Source organism: Oncorhynchus clarkii, chromosome 5 (genome assembly GCF_045791955.1).
Source record: "Oncorhynchus clarkii lewisi isolate Uvic-CL-2024 chromosome 5, UVic_Ocla_1.0, whole genome shotgun sequence".
NCBI classification, from domain to species: domain Eukaryota; kingdom Metazoa; phylum Chordata; class Actinopteri; order Salmoniformes; family Salmonidae; genus Oncorhynchus; species Oncorhynchus clarkii.
The window spans coordinates 32,668,580-32,684,149 of record NC_092151.1 but is presented as its reverse complement, the minus strand read 5'-3'; the positions used below and the strand labels follow the sequence as shown (position 1 = coordinate 32,684,149).

Genomic DNA, 15,570 nt, shown 5'->3' with positions numbered 1-15,570 from the left:
ACAAAATAAACTATGGTCTGACATCAATCATACTGATAGGCCTACAGCTCCAATTGTCTAACAATTCTCAATATTTGGTTGGAACTTTAAACACGTCCAATTGTTTCCACCCGTAGGAGTTAATTGGTAGAAATGTTTGAATTGTATACAAACCAGAAAACCACAATTCTATCTGTGAATTGTGTTGCTAATTAGCCAGCATGAGGGCATTCAAATAACATACTCAGCTCAAAAGGTGAAACTTATTTCTCCAAAAGTGAGATGGCAGCATCCGGGCTGGACGATTTGAATTTTACAATGAAAGCGATAACCGGCACGCGCTCCGGCAGCGCAGGCGATGAAGCTTACCACTGTGGGTGGGGTGCCTGGGAGCTCGGCGACTCTTTCCCTATCAGAGGACAATAGACTAGTTTGTGTGGAATATCCAGGGATTATCTCCAATGTGGACAATATGTTGGAAACTATTGGGGGTATACAAGGGGTGTCCAAGGTGAGCAACCTACACACGTCTATCAACGCATGCGCGACTAGTCAATCACTTGATAGCTGTTACTCAGCTTGCAATGTTTATGGATGTATAGCTAGCTAGTCCTGATTGGCTATGTTATAATTCACACCGTATTCGTTTACTGTACTAACTGAGGTGCTAGTGCAGCTATGCAAACCTGCTCACATTATATATTGTTGTTCCCATTCTCACCACCACCATTTGTATTGTTCTGCTGACTATGATGAACTAAAAATGAAATGTTTCTCTACAGACCTATGCTGACCCCAGCAGGCGGTTGGAGCTGCGCTTTCGCTTTCGTTCCAAGGACCCGTTCTGCCACCCTGCCTTTGGAAATCGTTTCCCATCCACCAACCTGCTGCTGCACGTGAAAATGATTTTGCGCAAAGGCAAAACCCCAAGGAATCTCCAATCAACATGGACATCCTGGATGTCATTGGGACAACTTACAAATTCCAAGGTTCAACTTCCTAAACACAAACACTTGACCCCATTATATCACTGTATGATTCCTTTCCATTGCCTCCCTACTTTGATCTGTGCTGTTATAACTCTTCATTGTGTATTTGTTGATGTATGTTGTACATTGTTTATTGTTGCAGGGATGGCTGACTTCCAGTATCTTGCGGTGCATTCAGCAAAGGACGGCTCGCATACATCCCTCTACAATAAGATACTCTTGCGTAAACCAGAGAATAATGAGTTCTTTGAGCAGCCTGTGCCCCTCTTCATTCCTCCACCCATCTTCTCTCGCCTGGACAGTGCTGTGGACTACAGTTACCAACCTGAAATCCAACACAAGTAAGCAGGGGCACTGGGGCAGGTGTGTGAGCAACACTACACACAGTTTCACCCTCATCACAGGTAGTGTGTTAAGTATAAATATAAATATGCCAAAGGACATCAACATGTTATGTAGTGTGTCAGCAGTAATGCATTAGAATTCCCCCCCAATAACGTTACACAACGACGTGTTCAACAACAGGAGCAAGACAGGAAGCCTGTTATAAAGATGCATGTGCTCATAGATATGGCCATTGGTCAACCCATAGGGGTGCCATGCAAATATCTGTCTGTATTGATGAATTTTAGCTAAATCATTGTGAACTTGTCTCCCGTGCAGAGAAGGCTATTGTCCCCCGACAGTATCCAGGAATAATCTGATTGGTTTGAGTCGAGCCCGTCGGCCTCACAACGCCATCTTCCCCAACTTTGACGACAAGAATGTCCCACGGAGCCCCTGGAGGCTGCCAAGTTCAACTGGAAGAGGGTGTGTGTTCACCCCAGTAACATAAAGGCAAAGGAACAAATTAATAAGGTCAATATACTTTGCATTCGGCTTCTGAGGTTGTTACTCTGTTACTTTTTTTACAAGCCGATGTGAAGTCTGCATACATTCACCTCTGAAGGTAAATAATGTACTTACATTCAGTAATCTTGCTCTGAATTGTCATCCTGAGGGTCCCAGAGATAAATTCTAGTGTAGGTTTGTTTGATCAAGTAAATTTCTATGTTCAAATGTAGGAACTGGGCTCTACAGTTTGACTCCTCTGCTGTCTATGGCTCCATACCCACCCCTCCCGGCCATCTATGACAGTTAGTGTATAAGCTAATGATCGATCGATCATGTGTGACATTCCTGGGAGTGTGTAAACCTACTTTTTTTTAAATCATCATAGCATTTCTGTATGTTCTCTATAGTTATGTACTTCAAAATGTATTAATTGACCAATTCAGCACATTTGGGCAAACTCCTGGCAGACTTTATACAAAATATTGTGCGGTAATATAATTTTTCCCTGGATCAGTCTGAAACTTTTCACACACTCTGCTGCTATCTGGTGGCCAAAATCTAAATTACACATAGATTCCAATCTGAAAGTATGGCCTTTCTCTTGCATTTCAAAGATAATGGAACAAACCCCAAAAAATAGAAAACACATGTTTTGTATTTTCTTTTACCAGATCTAATGTGTCATATTCTCCTACATTAAGTTCACATTTCCACAAACTTCAAAGTGTTTCCTTTTCAAATTATATCAAGAATATGCATATCCTTGCTTCAGGTCCTGAGCTACAGGCAGTTAGATTTGTGTATGTCATTTTAGGGGAAAATTGACAAAAAGGGTACGATCCTTAAAAGGTTTAACACTGATGCTTTAATCACAGATGCAAAGGAACATAACTTTGTTTTCAGTTTGAGCCTTTCTTTTTTCTCCTAATGCTATTTCAAGACCGAGGCCTTTACTTGAGCCCATAGGCTAGTTTGTATTTTATCTCTATGATTTAGCCTATACTCTTTACATCTCCATATACAGATGATGTTCCTACAGTATATGCCCATGGAAAATGTACACATATAAAGTGTTATTTAATAATGTTGCGTACATTGCTTTGATGTCCCCTCTGTGTTATCTTTTCCCAAACCACACTGTGTGTAGATGTTTGAGAGCCGGCCCATCTGGTCCCGGAACTCGGTCAAGGCCAACCTGGACATCCACCCTGATAAACTGAAGCTGCTGCTCCCTATCGTGGCCTACTACATGGTGAGGAGATGTAGACCGCCAGTGGTATTCAAAGTCGGGTTATTGGGAATTGCAATGGTGTCACCTTGTAAACAACAAGTTGGATAATAATTAAGAGTATGGGACTATACAAACTTTTTTTTAGATCATTTGAAAAAGACAATTTGAGTAAAGGTATTTATTACTTCCCTCACTTTTGATGAAATAAATTAAATTTGAATGAATTGAAGGTTATTTGTTGATGTTAAAATTGAAACATACTGATTTTGACTTAAGGTTGTGTCATGAGATTCGGGGCGGTGCCGGCATAAATTCTGGCCAAAACAAATTGGGTCCCCGACATCTCTCAATTTACATGCCATGTCCTGTTCAATTCCAGAATTCACTTAAATTGAAGCTCTTGTGAAGTGGTTGACGGGGAGAAGGAAAAAGTGAAGAGAAACAAAAAGTGACTTATTTAGTCAATAGGATATGAAATGAAAGCAAATTCCTCATAATAAACTCAAATTCCATCCAAACCTGACATGTGTGTTTCCCCTAAGGTGACAGGCCCCTGGAGGAGCCTCTGGGTGAGGTTTGGCTACGACCCTCGCAAGACAACAGAGGCCAAGAAACACCAGGTGCTGGACTTCAGGATCCGCTGCAGTACCAAGCACGGTGAGGAGTGGGGGCAGGGTGGAGGTTTGGTTCAAACTAATCGTAAGGGACTCTATATAATTTAATCCCACAGTCTTTGTTAATACAGTTCTCATGCTTTGTTTTATGAGACCCTGTCTGTTTCCCCCTTGTGACTGTCTTTAGTATATACTATAAATGACATGCCAGTGAAGGCCAAGAGGAGCACGTTCAACTATACCCTGCCAATCACACTCAACAAAGCAAGTGTGTGTGTGTGTGTGTGTGAGACTGTGTGTGTCTTAGTGATGATTGTCTCGCTAATGTCCCTCTTTGTTGTACAGTTCCCCAGGCTGCTAATGTTACAGATTAAGCCACCCGAGGGCCCTTCCGGGGGACATAACGCTAATATAACCAGGTACCAGCTCAAGGTATTGGACCAAAGCCTTCCCCACAACTTACTCACACGCTCTACATGTTACACTGTACTTGTAAGAATAATGACACAGTAATAAAACCTCACATGCTAACTGCCGTCTACCCTGTCTCCTGTTTGTCCAGGAGTCGTCGTACTTATTTCGAGATGGGACCCTGCCCCCCCACAGGCAGATGTTCTATCATCTCTGTGATTTGGACGTGCAGAGGTAGGATCCAACATGGAATAAGGGCGATTCCATAAGAAATTTATTTACATTTTAGTAATTTAGCAGCTCTTATCCAGAGCGACTTACAGTTAGTGCATTCATCTTAAGACACCTTAACATTTTTGATGTTAAGAAAATGTTTCAAATGACACCAATAATGGCTATGTCTAGTGAACAAAAATATAAATGCAACATGCAACAATTTCAATGGTTTTACTGAGGTACAGTTCATATAAGGATATCAGTCAATTTAAATAAATTCAATAGGCTCTAATCTATGGATTTCACATGACTGGGCAGAGATACAGCCATGAGTGGGCCTGGGAAGGCATAGGCCCAGCCACTCAGAATGTGTTTTTCCCCACATAAGGGCTTTATTACAGCCAGAAATACTCCTCAGTTTCATCAGCTGTCCGGGTAGCTGGTCTCGGACGATTCCGCAGCTGAAGAAACCTGGGCTGGCATGGTTACACGTGGTCTGCGGTTTTGAGGCCGGTTGGACATACTGCCAAATTCTGAAAATTAAATTCTCTGGCAACAGCTCTGGTGGACATTCCTGCAGTCAGTGTGAAAATTGTAAGCTCACTCAAACTTGAGGCATTGTGTTGTGACAACTGCACATTTTAGTGGCCTTTTATTGTCCCCAGCACAAGGTGCACCTGTGTAATGATCAGGCTGTTTAATCGGCTTCTTGTATGCCACACCTCTCAGCTGGATGGATTATCTTGGCAAAGGAGAAATACTCACTAACAGGGATGTAAACACATTAGTGGCCACAATTTGAGAGAAATAAGCTTTTTGTGGGTATGGAACATTTCTGGGATCTTTTATTTCAGCTCATGAACATGGGACCAACACTTTACATGTTGCGTTTATATTTTTCTTCATGGGTAAGGCCAAAATGTCATGCATTTCCCAACTTTGGTCAATTATTTCTCAATATTAATTGTGGATACAGACTTCAAAGATATGCCTAACATCCTTCCCCCAAATAACCTTTCTATGGAAAGATCCAAAACATAAGAAATATCTTTGGGCCTTTCTTGTTTGGAATTGCCCATAGAGTAGAAGTGGAAAAGATCTCTGCATTTTGTTGTCTGTTTGTGTCTAATGCTCCTGGCTCCTTGTTCCTGGCTCAGCATAAGAAACATGGTTTTTAGGAACGATGGCCAGGAGGAGGAGTGTGACGAGAGGGACGGCTGGTGTCTGTCCCACACCTCTGATGACCTCCGAGATATCATGTCCTCCATGATCAAACAGGTCATCCGCGCTAAGAGGCCAGGTAAGACCTCTCTCTGTAACACCGACGTAGCACTCCTATGGCCAACCTGGCCTGGAATAAACCAGGGAGTTGGTCAGAAACCAGTCCATGGGGAATAGTTATTTAAAACAGGTGTTTTTGAGTGTGGGTTGAAGTGCAGGAGAATTTCATAGACTGGGATAAAACTGTTACTAACAACCTGTTTTCGCTTTGTCATTATGGGGTATTGTGTGTAGATTGAGGATTTTTTTATTTAATCAATTTTAGAACAAGGCTGTACTGTAGCAAAATGTGGAAAAAGTCAAGGGGTCGGAATACTTTCCAAATGCACTGTATCTGGTGTTGAAGTGTTAACTTCTGATATATTCATTGCCAGTGCTGTGCGTTTTCCCTATGCTATGAGGTGCTAATAGTTTTCTCCCTGCGTTTCTTTTCAGGGCTGGTTTTATTTTAATATTACCACCCACCAGAATGTCATTGTTTATTAATCAGAAACACCTGCACAGTTCGTCCTCTACTCAGGCAATATAAATCGGGTCTGCAAACGTATGTTTTTGAACCTCCACTTTTTTACCAGCAAATTATGATAATTTGTCAAATGTCACTTATTTTTGCGTTCATCTGTATTAAAAATATACAGTGCCTTCAGAAAGTATTCATACCCCTTGACTTTTTCCACATTTTGTTGTGTGTTACAGCATGAATTTCGAATTGATGAAATGTAGATTGTTTGTCACTGGCCTGCACACAATTAGTGCTGTTGCGGTGACCGTATTACCGCCACACTGGCGGTCACGAGTCATGTAAAGCAGTCAAATTCCACGTGACCGTTTAGTCTTCTCCAAACTCTGCTGCTGCTGATGGTCATTAGTAGCCTAACAAACTTGCTAACTGCCTGGTACTCAGCACTCTATTGTCCCTCTAATCACCCAGACATCAATGCAAATTGAAAAATCTGTATATGTATATATATATAATATATAATATATACATATTTTTCAACTTTCCTAATATTAAGCACATTGTTTATCGTTACAACAAGAGTATAGCCTACCTGGCTGGCATGAAAATGAACCACAGGAAAAGCATCCTCCATTCGCTATTTAAGTGCATAGATTACATTTATTTTTTTCCGCTGCCCCTGTTTCGAGACCGGTGAATGATACCATTCTAAATCAAAACACGTTACACACATATATTATTTAGTATATGTAAAGACGAGATTTATTCAAGAATACTCTGATGGGAGACAATATTATCCTATCACTTGTGAATGATGCCCAGCATAAGAAACTACGTTTTTTTGCGACTTTTTCGAATCATAGTCACACTCATGTAGCCTAACCCATAGGCCTATATGTTTTGATAAGGTTTGTATCACAACTAAAGTGGCCAAATAACTTCTTAAAATTAAGTACATTAATCAGCTTTACAAAGGCTTAGAGCCTAACTTGCATACATAAGCAGCGTGTGACTTTCAAGTTTGGGGAAGATAATTATCACCATAAAAATGCACCTTTTATAATAAAAGCATAATCGCATTTGCGGTCCCTTTTGATAAGCGTGTTTTCCCGCGAATGGAATATTCGCGCTTATAGCCTACTGCCATGTGCACATTGCTGCGCTTATAATGTGAAGAAATAGCCTAATAGTTTATGAACATTTTAAGCTAAACATTCTGATCTGTTGCTTCAGTCATTGCTTAAATATTTTATTTTTATGCTTGTGGTTGTATTAATTTTCCATTTATTGCACCCCACAACTATGTTTGGAATATTTATTTATTGCACAATAGTAGATTGACATAGGCTAGTGTTTTTGCAGTTCGTTAGGCCTACTCATCTTGTTGGCTGATGAAAAGTACATTTGGACAGTTTTTGTAGTATCTTCAATATGTACCTCGGAATTGGATAAGGATGCGTCCCCGATGTGTCTGTCTTCACTTGTAGCCTGTGAGAAAGACCCGATCATGTGACGGAGAGCCATGTGAGTGAGAGGCGCTTCGCATTATGCAGCACTCAGGGAGAAGGGCACAACGCAGCACTCCAGGCCATAAATGCTGCCGTGAAATTTGAGGCATTATCAAGTGCTTGTCAAATTGTGAATGAGAGACTATTGGAATGTATACAGCCTGTGCAAAAACAAAGCAGAGCTCATGCCTTTTCAAGTGACTTTTTTTTCAAATCATCATTAGTCTCATCATGCAGTTTTACAATGTATTAAAAATCAAAACATATAGCCCAACATTTGAAGAACTAAAGTTCTATTAATAACTCTAAATTAAGCATATTCGAGTACCTATTTCTTTGTTAACCACTTCACACAGAATAGCCGCATGTGGGCTCTCCCTCATAGTTTGGACAAAATATTGATATTTTTATATTTTTGTTCAATTATATTCTTCATACTATAAAGTAATGCCTCAGAATTCTAAGCTAATCTTGTCTGCTAAATGAACTAATGTAGCCCACCACCATTTGGCATAGCTTAACAAAAGGACCTAACATAAGGGTGACTCAGAGTATGCTATTATTTTCTTCTGAAATAGACTACATTTTCTTCATATCATGCTTCTTTAGATCTGTCTAAAATAAATAATGGATTTATTGTGAAGATGTATGCTATATTACATTGATTTATTATACTTTTTTAAATGTAGATCTTCCAAAGGTCTGCATCAGTGGCTTGTAGGAAGCCAGGAGATGCTAAATGTGTTTTTTGTTAATTAACGGTCAATTACCTTGAGACCAACAGTTATTTGCTTGACAATCACCAGCTGACAATTTTGTGACCACCACAGCCATACACACACTACCCCATAATGTCAAAGTGAAATTAATTTACAAATGGAAAGCTAAAATGTCTTGAGTCAATAAGTATTCAACCCCTTTGTTATGGCAAGCCTAAATAAGTTCAGGAGTAAAAATGTGCTTAACAAGTCTCACATAAGTTGCATGGACTCACTCTGTGTGGATTAATAGTGCTTAACATTTTTGAATGACTACCTCATCTCTGTACCCCACACATACAATCATCTGTAAGGTCCCTCAGTTGATTCAAGTCTTTTTTTAAAGCAGACATTGAATATCCCTTTGAGCAAGTTATTCATTACTCTTTGGATGGTGTATCAATACACCCAGTCACTACAAAGATACAGGCGTCCTTCCTAACTCAGTTGCCGGAGAGAAAGGAAACTGCTCAGGGATTTCACCATGAGGCCAGTGGTGACTTTAAAACAGTTTGAGTTTAAAGGCTGCGATGGGAGAGAACTGGATGGATCAACAACATTGTAGTTACTCAAATACTAACCTAATTGACCGAGTGAAAAAAAGGACACCTAAACAGAATAAAAAAATATTCCAAAACGTGCATCCTGCTTTCAATAAGGGACTAAAGTAAAACTGCAAAAAATGTGACTAAGAAACAAACTTCATGTCCTCAATACAAAGTGACAAATTCACCTTTCAGCAGAACAATAATAAGGACAAATATACACTGGACTTGCTTACCAATACGACATTGAATGTTCTTGAGTGGCCTCGTTACAGTTGACTTACAGTGCCTTGCGAAAGTATTCGGCCCCCTTGAACTTTGCGACCTTTTGCCACATTTCAGGCTTCAAACATAAAGATATAAAACTGTATTTTTTTGTGAAGAATCAACAACAAGTGGGACACAATCATGAAGTGGAACGACATTTATTGGATATTTCAAACTTTTTTAACAAATCAAAAACTGAAAAATTGGGCGTGCAAAATTATTCAGCCCCTTTACTTTCAGTGCAGCAAACTCTCTCCAGAAGTTCAGTGAGGATCTCTGAATGATCCAATGTTGACCTAAATGACTAATGATGATAAATACAATCCACCTGTGTGTAATCAAGTCTCCGTATAAATGCACCTGCACTGTGATAGTCTCAGAGGTCAGTCAAAAGCGCAGAGAGCATCATGAAGAACAAGGAACACACCAGGCAGGTCCGAGATACTGTTGTGAAGAAGTTTAAAGCCGGATTTGGATACAAACAGATTTCCCAAGCTTTAAATATCCCAAGGAGCACTGTGCAAGCGATAATATTGACATGGAAGGAGTATCAGACCACTGCAAATCTACCAAGACCTGGCCGTCCCTCTAAACTTTCAGCTCATACAAGGAGAAGACTGATCAGAGATGCAGCCAAGAGGCCCATGATCACTCTGGATGAACTGCAGAGATCTACAGCTGAGGTGGGAGACTCTGTCCATAGGACAACAATCAGTTGTATATTGCACAAATCTGGCCTTTATGGAAGAGTGGCAAGAAGAAAGCCATTTCTTAAAGATATCCATAAAAAGTGTCGGTTAAAGTTTGCCACAAGCCACCTGGGAGACACACCAAACATGTGAAAGAAGGTGCTCTGGTCAGATGAAACCAAAATTGAACTTTTTGGCAACAATGCAAAACGTTTTGTTTGGCGTAAAAGCAACACAGCTCATCACCCTGAACACACCATCCCCACTGTCAAACATGGTGGTGGCAGCATCATGGTTTGGGCCTGCTTTTCTTCAGCAGGGACAGGGAAGATGGTTCAAATTGATGGGAAGATGGATGGAGCCAAATACAGGACCATTCTGGAAGAAAACCTGATGGAGTCTGCAAAAGACCTGAGACTGGGACGGAGATTTGTCTTCCAACAAGACAATGATCCAAAACATAAAGCAAAATCTACAATGGAATGGTTCAAAAATAAACATATCCAGGTGTTAGAATGGCCAAGTCAAAGTCCAGACCTGAATCCAATCGAGAATCTGTGGAAAGAACTGAAAACTGCTGTTCACAAATGCTCTCCATCCAACCTCACTGAGCTCGAGCTGTTTTACAAGGAGGAATGGGAAAAAATGTCAGTCTCTCGATGTGCAAAACTGATAGAGACATACCCAAGCGACTTACAGCTGTAATCGCAGCAAAAGGTGGCGCTACAAAGTATTAACTTAAGGGGGCTGAATAATTTTGCACGCCCAATTATTCAGTGTTTGATTTGTTAAAAAAGTTTGAAATATCCAATAAATGTCGTTCCACTTCATGATTGTGTCCCACCTGTTGTTGATTCTTCACAAAAAAATACAGTTTTATATCTTTATGTTTGAAGCCTGAAATGTGGCAAAAGGTCGCAAAGTTCAAGGGGGCCGAATACTTTCGCAAGGCACTGTATATCCAAGTTGAGGGGTGTTTTCAACAAAAAATATGAGCAAGGTTACAGCGATGAGGTGCTCACAATTACCGAATGTCTACCGCGCATACCCCCTGTCTACAAGTGAATTTCTGTTATGACGGGGAGCTTATAGAGGGATCTTTTTATGAGAAGGAATTACAGAAGGTACAGTTGGGTAAAGACAGTCTTTCACATGGAGGTAATTCTAGATCAAAAGAGAGAAAGGGGTAGAAAATGGGTGCTGGTCCGCTGGAAAAACTGTCCCCAAAAGTTCAACAGTTGGGTATTAAAGCACGATGTGGTGGAGGCATCGGGGGTTAACTTAAACCCTCATGCATGATAAATACAACTTCATTCACGTGTAAACAGGAGTGCATCATGGAACACAGCGGCTTCTACCTAGCTCCCCAGTAATGCGTCTGCGCATATATATCGTATTAATCAAAGTTCGAATTATACAACCAATTTTCCAAAGCCTATAGAGTTATCATAATTTTTCCAACAATTGTTTACAGACAGATTATTTCACTTGTAATTCACTGTATCATAATTCCAGTGGGTCAGAAGTTTACATACACTAAGTTGACTGTGCCTTTAAACAGCTTAGAAAATTCCAGATAATGATGTCATGGCTTTAGAAGCTTCTGATAGGCTAATTGACATAATTTGAGTCAATTGGAGTTGTACCTGTGTATGTATTTCAGGCCTACCTTCAAACTCATCATGGGAAAATCAAAAGAAATCAGCCAAGACCTCAGAAAAAAACATTGTAGACCTCCACAAGTCTGGTTCATCCTTGGGAGCAATTTCCAAATGCCTGCAGGTACCACGTTCATCTTTACAAACAATAATACGCAAGTATTAACACCATGGGACCACGCAGCCGTCATACCGCTCAGGAAGGAGACGCGTTCTGTCTCCTAGAGATGAACGTACTTTGGTGCGAAAAGTGCAAATCAATCCCAGAACAACAGCAAAGAACCTTGTGAAGATGCTAGAGGAAACAGGCACAAAAGTATCTATATCCACAGTAAAACAAGTCCTAACTGACCTAAGACAGGGATTTGAAAAACTGAGTTTAAATGTATTTGGCTAAGGTGTATGTAAACTTCTGACTTCAACTGTGTTTCCAATGACATCAGCGGTGTGCATCATGTGATTTTTGACCAATTGTGAGTAGGCATTGCCTACTAATTGGTTGTCATTGGAAACACTTATCTTTCTCATTTTTTTACCATAGAAATGGGCTGTTTTCACATGATGTTGGGGTGGTGCTGGAGATGAATATGAAGTTGAAAAATTGGGAAGTTTCCCGTTTACGTTGAGCAGTGATCTTTCCCTTTATTGTCCACAATGGAAAGATCAATTGAGGAGAAGTGTATCAGTTATCAATAAACTATCAGTTTGGTAGCTTATCTGGCTGTGCACATAACCATAACCAATGGAAAAGCTACACGAAACACAGCTCCAAAAATCTTATCTAACTCGGTCACCATGGATATTTCAGTCCATGCACAAGGTCACATACATTGCCTTCAAAAAGTATTCCCACCCACATTTTTGTTTTCTGACAGCCTGAATATAAAAGTTATTACATTGAGATTGTATCATTAATTGACACCTAAAACACCATAATGTCAAAGTGGAATTTTGTTTTTAGACAAATTAATAAAAAATGAAAAGTTGAAATGTCTTGTGTCAAGTATTCAACCCAATTTATGGCAAGCCTAAATAAGTTCAGGAGTAAACATTTGCTTAACAAATCACATAATAAGTTGCATGGACTCACTGTGTGTGCAATAATAGGGGTTAACATGATTTTTATGAATGACTACCTCATCTCTGTACCCCACACATACAATTATCTGTACGGTTCCTCAGTCGTGTAGGGAATTTCAAATAGAGATTCAACCACAAAGACCAAGGAAGTTTTCCAATGCCTCACAAAGAATGGCACTGATTGGTAAAAACTGACACTGAATATCATTTGCTGTTAATTAGGCTTTGGGTAGTGTATCAACACACAAAGTCACTACAAAGATGCACGTCTTTCAGAACTGTGTTGCCGGATATATGATGGTGATTTTAAAACCGTTACATAAACTATTTTCAGCAAACTTAACATGTATAAATATTTGTATGAACATAAGATTCAACAACTGAGACATAAACTGAACAAGTTCCACAGACATGTGACTAACAGAAATGGAATAATGTGGCCCTGAATAAAGGGGGGGTCAAAATCAAAGGTAACAATCAGTATCTGGTGTGGCCACCAGCTACATTAAGTACGGCAGTGCATCTCCTCGTGGACTGCATCAGATTTGCCAGTTCTTGCTGTGAGATGTTACCCCACTCTTCCACCAAGGCACCTGCAAGTTCCCGGACATTGTCATGCTGGAGGGTCGTGTCAGAAATAGCCTGCAGGAAGGGGGGATGGCCCTAGCCCTCACCATCCGATCCAACAGGTCCCAGACATGCTCAATGGGATTGAGATCCAGGCTTTTCGCTGGCCATGGCAGAACACTGACATTCCTGTCTTGCAGGAAATCACACACAGAACGAGCTGTATGGCTGGTGGCATTGTCATACTGGAGGGTCATGTCAGAATGAGCCTGAAGGAAGGGTACCACATGAGGGAGGAGGATGTCTTCCCTGTAACGCACAGCGTTGAGATTGCCTGCAATGACAACAAGCTCAGTCCGATGATGCTGTGCCACATCGCCCCAGACCATGACGGACCCTCCACCTCCAAATCGATCCCGCTCCAGAGTACAGGCCTTGGTGTAATGCTCATTCCTTCGACGATAAACGCGAATCCAACCATCACCCCTGGTGAGACAAAACCCTGACTCGTCAGTGAAGAGCACTTTTTGCCAGTCCTGTCTGGTCCAGCGACGGTGGGTTTGTGCCCATAGGCGACGTTGTTGCCGGTGAGGACCTGCCTGTACGGACATTGCAATTTATTGCCCTGACCACATCTGCAGTACTCATGCCTCCTTGCAGCATGCCTAAGGCACATTCATGCAGATGAGCAGGGACCCTGGGTATCTTTCTTTTGGTGTTTTTCAGAGTCCGTAGAAAGGCTTCTAGTGTCCTAAGTTTTCATAACTGAGACCTTAATTGCCTCCCGTCTGTAAGCTGTTAGTGTCTTAACGACCGTTCCACAGGTGCATATTCATGCATTGCTTATGGTTCATTGAACAAGCATGGGAAACAGTGTTTAAACACTTTACAATGAAGATCTGAAGTTATTTGGATTTTTACTAATTATCTTTGAAAGACAGGGTCTTGAGAAAGGGATGTTTCTTTTTTTGCTGTGTTTATGTGTCTGTCTGTCTAGATAGATAGATAGATAGATAGATAGATAGATACAGTGCCTTGCGAAAGTATTCGGCCCCCTTGAACTTTGCGACCTTTTTCCACATTTCAGGCTTCAAACATAAAGATATAAAACTGTATTTTTTTGTGAAGAATCAACAACAAGTGGGACACAATCATGAAGTGGAACGACATTTATTGGATATTTCAAACTTTTTTAACAAATCAAAAACTGAAAAATTGGGCGTGCAAAATTATTCAGCCCCCTTAAGTTAATACTTTGTAGCGCCACCTTTTGCTGCGATTACAGCTGCAAGTCGCTTGGGGTATGTCTCTATCAGTTTTGCACATCGAGAGACTGACATTTTTTCCCATTCCTCCTTGCAAAACAGCTCGAGCTCAGTGAGGTTGGATGGAGAGCATTTGTGAACAGCAGTTTTCAGTTCTTTCCACAGATTCTCGATTGGATTCAGGTCTGGACTTTGACTTGGCCATTCTAACACCTGGATATGTTTATTTTTGAACCATTCCATTGTAGATTTTGCTTTATGTTTTGTATCATTGTCTTGTTGGAAGACAAATCTCCGTCCCAGTCTCAGGTCTTTTGCAGACTCCATCCGGTTTTCTTCCAGAATGGTCCTGTATTTGGCTCCATCCATCTTCCCATCAATTTGAACCATCTTCCCTGTCCCTGCTGAAGAAAAGCAGGCCCAAACCATGATGCTGCCACCACCATGTTTGACGGTGGGGATGGTGTGTTCAGCTGTGTTGCTTTTACGCCAAACAAAACGTTTTGCATTGTTGCCAAAAAGTTCAATTTTGGTTTCATCTGACCAGAGCACCTTCTTCCACATGTTTGGTGTGTCTCCCAGGTGGCTTGTGGCAAACTTTAACCGACACTTTTTATGGATATCTTTAAGAAATGGCTTTCTTCTTGCCACTCTTCCATAAAGGCCAGATTTGTGCAATATACGACTGATTGTTGTCCTATGGACAGAGTCTCCCACCTCAGCTGTAGATCTCTGCAGTTCATCCAGAGTGATCATGGGCCTCTTGGCTGCATCTCTGATCAGTCTTCTCCTTGTATGAGCTGAAAGTTTAGAGGGACGGCCAGGTCTTGGTAGATTTGCAGTGGTCTGATACTCCTTCCATTTCAATATTATCGCTTGCACAGTGCTCCTTGGGATGTTTAAAGCTTGGGAAATATTTTTGTATCCAAATCCGGCTTTACACTTCTTCACAACAGTATCTCGGACCTGCCTGGTGTGTTCCTTGTTCTTCATGATGCTCTCTGCGCTTTTAACGGACCTCTGAGACTATCACAGTGCAGGTGCATTTATACGGAGACTTGATTACACACAGGTGGATTGTATTTATCATCATTAGTCATTTAGGTCAACATTGGATCATTCAGAGATCCTCACTGAACTTCTGGAGAGAGTTTGCTGCACTGAAAGTAAAGGGGCTGAATAATTTTGCACGCCCCATTTTTCAGTTTTTGATTTGTT

The 15,570-nt window shown here is 40.9% G+C and overlaps 1 pseudogene; it reads left to right on the top strand.

Annotated features, from left to right (window-relative positions):
* The first annotated feature begins 261 nt into the window (after positions 1 to 261).
* Positions 262 to 7,528, top strand: LOC139409614 (general transcription factor 3C polypeptide 5-like; annotated as a pseudogene).
* The last annotated feature ends 8,042 nt before the right edge of the window (positions 7,529 to 15,570 follow it).